Source organism: Apodemus sylvaticus, chromosome 2 (genome assembly GCF_947179515.1).
Source record: "Apodemus sylvaticus chromosome 2, mApoSyl1.1, whole genome shotgun sequence".
Lineage (NCBI taxonomy): Eukaryota > Metazoa > Chordata > Mammalia > Rodentia > Muridae > Apodemus > Apodemus sylvaticus.
This window is the reverse complement of record NC_067473.1, coordinates 153,146,542-153,152,541: the sequence shown is the minus strand read 5'-3', so window position 1 is coordinate 153,152,541 and position 6,000 is coordinate 153,146,542. Positions and strand designations below refer to the sequence as shown.

The 6,000-nt window shown below is 51.6% G+C and overlaps 1 protein-coding gene across 2 annotated transcripts in view; it reads right to left on the bottom strand.

The window, feature by feature from the left end:
* Positions 1-6,000, bottom strand: part of Slc6a13 (solute carrier family 6 member 13) — a 33,994-nt gene that overhangs the window by 27,444 nt on the left and 550 nt on the right. The window lies entirely within an intron of this gene.

Here is a 6,000-nt window from a genome sequence, read left to right as displayed (position 1 = left end):
AAACTCTTTAGGGGAATGAAAGAGACTAATGAGAGCTGAAGAACATGTCTTAGTGGAACGTGTATCATGTGTGCAGTGGACGGAGCCCGGGCCGTGTGCAGTGGATGGAGCACATGCTGTGTGCATGGGATGGAGCCGTGTGCAGTGGATGGAGCACGTGCCATGCACCCTGGATGGAGACCGGGCCATGTGCAGTGGATGGAGCCCGGGCTGTGTGCAGTGGATGGAGCACATGCCATGCACCCTGGATGGAGACCGGGCCGTGTGCAGTGGATGGAGCCCGGGCTGTGCACAGTGGATGCACACAATGATAGTTAAAAAACATAACAATTAGGAAGTGATGGGGAAATTGCTTCTCATTCGCTTTCTTCTTTTGTAGCTACAAACAGCACACTGGCCTATGGCTCCCTCCGGCCCTTCTCACACTGGGCTCCCTGGACTGCCCTCTTCCTTCCTATGCCTACAGCTGATACCCTTTGCTGCTGCCTTCCCTCCAGCATGCCACTCCCAAAGGGTCCATCTTTGCTATGTCACCCTGCAGCCTCACCTGAAGACGCCAGCCCCGGGTATTTTGCCAGAGAGATTCCACCTGAGATCGCAGGTCGGAGGCACCCAGGACATGGGGTGTGAAGACTGAGGATCAGACCAAACTTGGAGAAGGGGAAGAGGAGGGGGGCAGCTGTCCTATATTAAATGATCTTTAGCCGTGTGGATGCAAAACTCCAGGCTGCCAGCAACTCAGACTTAAAACTTCAACGAAAGAGATCACCAGTCAGAGCTGAGATTGACAGGTAGGTAATTGGAATTCTCCAAGCCAAATGAAATTGTCTTACCTCTTCTGCCCTCTCCACCTGTCCCACCACATCTCTTGAAATGACCAGAGTCTCTTTATGATCTTGCCTGAGGCCTGTGCTGGACAGGCCTTGGGAGAAAGCCATCTTTATTTTCTCTCCAGGGCGCTGAGGATGAAGGGCCGGAAAAATAGTTTAAGCTTACAACCTCAGCAAGTTCTTCGGCTCCGGGACCGGTGCCACAGTCGCCGGACGCGTGGGTGTGGTTCTTCTCCAGGGGCGGGCTGGCTTACTTTCCCCCAGGAAGGAGGATACTGAAAGCAGAGGTGTGCTGTCCTCGCTGGGCTTCAGCACTGTCCGGTCCGTGTTTATGGTGCTCTGGCCACCTCCCTGGTTTGCTTTAACCCACTCCCATCAGACTTTGCTCTAGTACTCCACCGTACTCAGCCGTGACCTCCCTGCTGTGGGCCAGCGATTGTGCTCACCCATCACCCTCTCGACCCCTTCAAAGCACCTGCTCTGTTCTCACGCATCTTTAGCTGCCTTTCCAAAATACCTTTGTTTTTGACCTGTGTTACCATTGCTGTCTTCTTGTCCCCTGTAAGTTCTTCTCTCTCTCTCTCTCTCTCTCTCTCTCTCTCTCTCTCTCTCTCTCTCTCTCTCTCTCTCTCTCTCTGTGTGTGTGTGTGTGTGTGCGCGCGCGCCAGGCTTTCTTTTTTTTTTTTTTTATACCCTCAAAATGCTGGAGACATGTTGTGTATTCCCAGCCATGGCTTTCACTCACATATTGTACTGCCGGGGTCGGTGTTCCCCAAACTCACTCACTTCTTTCTCTCTTAAAACCTGCAGCCTTTTATGTCTCAGGAAAAGCAACTCTTTTCGGGTTAAAAGTCTCAGGCTGTTTAGTCAGGGAGTTTGCCACAAGAACTATGTCAAGGGCTCAGATTCCAATGATCTCACACAGAGACTCTGGACTGAGGTATGCTGGGTGTTGAGAAACTGATTCTGCTGGCAGCCAGGGTCCAGGGAGTTGGAGAGGCCTCATCTGAAGACTGTGTGCTGCAAAGCTTTGGATCACACATCCAGGTAGAGGCAATAGTTGTGAGAGAGGGGACTAGTCTTGGATATTTTTCTGCTGTTGTGGTAAAATATCCTGACAGAAGTAACAGGTGAGGGAGGGCTTATTCTGGCACATCCTTCAATACTGTCCATCCTGGTAGGGAAAGCAAGCCGGCAGGAGCTTAAGGCGGCTGGTCACCTTGCATCCACAGTTGGGAAAAATAAAGTGACAAATGCCCATGTTACACATACTCTCCTTTTTATACTGCCCAGGACCCAACCCCACAGAGTGCCGCCACCCCTCCCCTAGGACGGACTGTCCCATCTCAGTTAAACTAGCCGAGACAGTCCCCCACAGGCATGCTCAGAAGCTAAGCTAGTCTAAAATTCGTATTACATTTATTTTGTGTGTATGTCTATGTGTGGGTGTGTACTGGCGCCGCAGTGCACACGTGGAGGTCAGAGGACAACTTTGCAAAGGTCAGAAGAATTGAACTCAAGTCACCAGGCGGCAGCCGGTGCCTTTCCCTGATGCTGAGCGACCTCAACCACCCCAGACCTGATCTAAGTCGTCTCAAACAGGTATCTAGGAGGCTTCCAGAACCTGTAAGACTGACAATCATCCCTAACCATCATAGGAATCAGAGATGAATCCGGAATGTCTAGCTTGAGAACTGGTCTGTCCCCTGTAGGCAGCTCTGAACACAACAGCCAGCAAGAGTGTCCTAAGTATGAGATCTTGACATTTCTGCTCAGAACCCTTTTCTTCACTTTTCCTGCTGCTAAGGGCAACGCTAGCATTTTACAGCAGCCACCGAGGCCCTGTCCGTCTGAGACTATGCTGCGCCACTCCAAATCTCCACATGCCCTCCTCAGGGGAGAAGGGATGATCGCAAGACTTGGAAAGTCCAAGACTTTTACTAGAATCATGAGGCTCTCCGAGCCAGTAAAGCGGCAGACGAACACTGAGAAAAAGGAGTCTCTGGTGGGGCTGTCTGTGAGCTGTATAGGGAGCTCTACAGGCTGGGGAGGGTGTTTTGGTGATGCAACCACCTGAGTCACCCCGCACCCCCCTTGTAAACAAGCAAGCAGTGTGTGTGCGCGGAGCCTTTCCTTGGGATGTTGTCGGTGTCTGTGGTGAATGGATGCTAGTTTTTGTCTCATCAACAAAAGGCACCACAAGACAACGGCTTTTCCTTTTACCGCTTTGATTGCGCCTTCTCCCTATGCAGCCTACTCTGGGCTTGTAGGCCACCTTTCTGTTCTTCCACAGCCAAGTGGACTCTTGCTTAGGACTCAGTTCACCTCTGTTTCCTCTCCCTGAGGCATCTTTACCTCAGCAACCACCTGACCACATCCATCACTCCTGGCAAGCCTTTACTCAAATGTTCTCCATGAAGCCCACCCACCGTGCTCCTCCTCACCCCACCCGCCCCCTTTAAAACAGCCACAACCTGACACCCACTCCAAATCCCCTTTACTGGGGCTTCCTTTCTCTTTCCCATCGTACTTGGTAACTTCTGATAATTTTGGTAAAGCTTCCCTTCCATTATCTGTTTCCTTCCTCCAGAGTTTAAGACCCACAAGGGCAGGGCATGCACGGGTCTGGTATAATGACAAATGTATTCCATGCACTTAGAACAAGGTGCAGGGTGCCCAGTATTTGTTGTTGAATGAATGGCATAGAGTCAAGGCTCCCTTGTCTATGTGCCAACACAAGTGACAGCCTGGCAGCCCTAGGGAACCCTGGTGGTGACACTGGCACCGGGCCATAGGTCCTAGGTGACAGTAAGGGTGATGGCTTTGGTACAGCACTCCCTTAGTTCCCCTGACTCTCAGCTGGAATCTTCAACTGTTTCTCCAGTCCTTCATTTATCTACCTCGGCCCCTCCCTGCTATGGAACTTGCTTTGAGTTAGATCTGCCAAGTGTGAAAGCTGAAACCAAAGAGGACATCGCTAAGCTTTGAGGAGATGCTGAGTGCTTGACATTGTCGCTGCACAAATGCTCTAGTGATCTAACTTCCCACCTTACCTCCCCCACCCCAAGCACAGGCGTGACTGTGTGAAGATGTGGACTTAGAGAAAGAGTCCAGAAGCACGTTGATAGAGCACATTACTAATGGTACCTCCCTGGAGCACCCGGCATCCTTCCAAGAACCTGCTCAGAACGTGCGCGAGTGCGCGCATGCACACACACACACACACACACACACACACACACACGTCATCTCTAGGAGCCCAAGTCCCAGTCAGATAGCAGTGGGCTTAACTAAAATCGCTAGAGCAAGAGCAGAGAGTCAAATTGGCCCAAACGCTCTGTTTTCTGCCACCTTCTTCCCCAAATCAGCAGCGAAGCACCCCCTCTCTCGAGTCATCCATTTATCCATTGGCTAAAAAGAGATGTAACAAGGCAAGCACTCCAGCCACTACTCTGGGGGATCGTGCTTTCTGTAGGATGAGCTACTGAGAGAGCACAGCAAGAAAAAGAAAAGGGAGGGCTCTGAGCTCCTCAGCCCGGCTTTGACAAAGGAGCCTTCTCATTAATTCCCCCAGCAGTCCCGGACGACTCATGCCCTCCAGAGCCAACCTGGGCATTAGCCTCTGGCTCCAAAGTCCATCGGAACTTACACACACACACACACAGAGGCTGCTATCATTTGTCAGCAGGCAGTAAGGTGGCACACAACGTCCTCAGCTACGGCAGGGGCCGAAACTGTGGGTGGCAACACTTGATTCAATCTCAGGACCCCTAAAAATATCTCAACTGCCACATGAAGTCAGAGGCTCTGTCCAGGAGAAAGAAGTCTCAGCATCCATACCCAGGCACCCATGGGAGAAATAGAGGGCCTCTCCTGTGTGTGCATTTCTAAGGCGGAGACTAGATAGATTGCCATGATACCCCGGGGCAAAGCTCAGACCCCTGAAGTCGCCAGGCACAGGAAGCTGTGTGAGTCCAGCACCCCCAGCTGCTCCACCTCCACACCTCTTTACTGCCGCTTCCCCACCCCACCCCCCAGTGGCCCTGAGCTAAGCTTGGAAATCAGTGCCTCAACCCTTACCCAATTCCAGAGAGGCTTGGGGAAATCTCCTCCCTAATCTTTCTGAGAAGGTAAGCTGGTTTTGAGGCCCAGCGTGTGCCTTAGTCCCTTGCTTCTGTCTGTGCCCTGGGCCGTCCACATCCCTGTACCTAACACTCTGAAGGGAAGGCCCTCACTCCTCAACAAGTGTAGGAGTATCTAGGGCTAGGTAAGAAGTGAGAAAACCTCCCTCCTTCTCTCACAGTACAGACTGAGCAAAGTCCTGTGATTTCAGGCCGCTAGCCAGAATTCCTAGGGAGAAAGGACATATTACCTCATTCCTGTTCCTCTGGGGAAAATTTACAAGTTAACTTCCAACCCCGGTCTCCAACACCCATAAACCCAAGAACAAGACCCCGAGGGTACAAGGCACCTCCCCCTTGGTCTCTCATCGTCCCTCCGACCTCCACCCTGGGTTGAGTGTGTCCTCTTTCCAAAACCACTTGGACTGTGCACCTCATCCCTTCAAATCCATTTTGAGAGCTTGGTGGGTTCCGAGGCCTCTGCTCCCCTGCGAGTGGGAAGGTGTGCTCGTGTGCTTCCTCTCAGAGTCCCTGGTGACCTACCTGCATTCCTCTAGCTCAGGATACAGCCTCACTACAAAAACAGACCCATGACCTCCAATCCCTGGAAGCTTTATCCATCAACAGAACAGAATGGTTTCCTAAGCCACGGGCCAACTCTAAGCCCTTTAGTATCTGGGGACTCTGTCCAAGGCTTCCCACAGGGGTGTGGAAATTCCCTAAATATGGATTAGTGCAATTACCCCCAGAAGACTGGGAAGGAAAATAAGAAGCTAGCACACACACACACAGACACACACACACACACACACACAGAGAGAGAGAGAGAGAGAGAGAGAGAGGGAGAGAGAGAGAGAGAGAATCTTAAAGGAAAGCAATGAAGGTCAAAGATTATACTAATGAGAGTTGGGTGGGCATGTCATGGTACCAGCTGCGTGGTGGTGGCTCTGGGTGGGGAAGGGTGACACAAGCCAAAGCTGAAGAATCCCAAGATCCCAGAAGAGTTCGGTATCCGCAACAGTGTCCCTGCAGCTCCTATTTATTAAGCA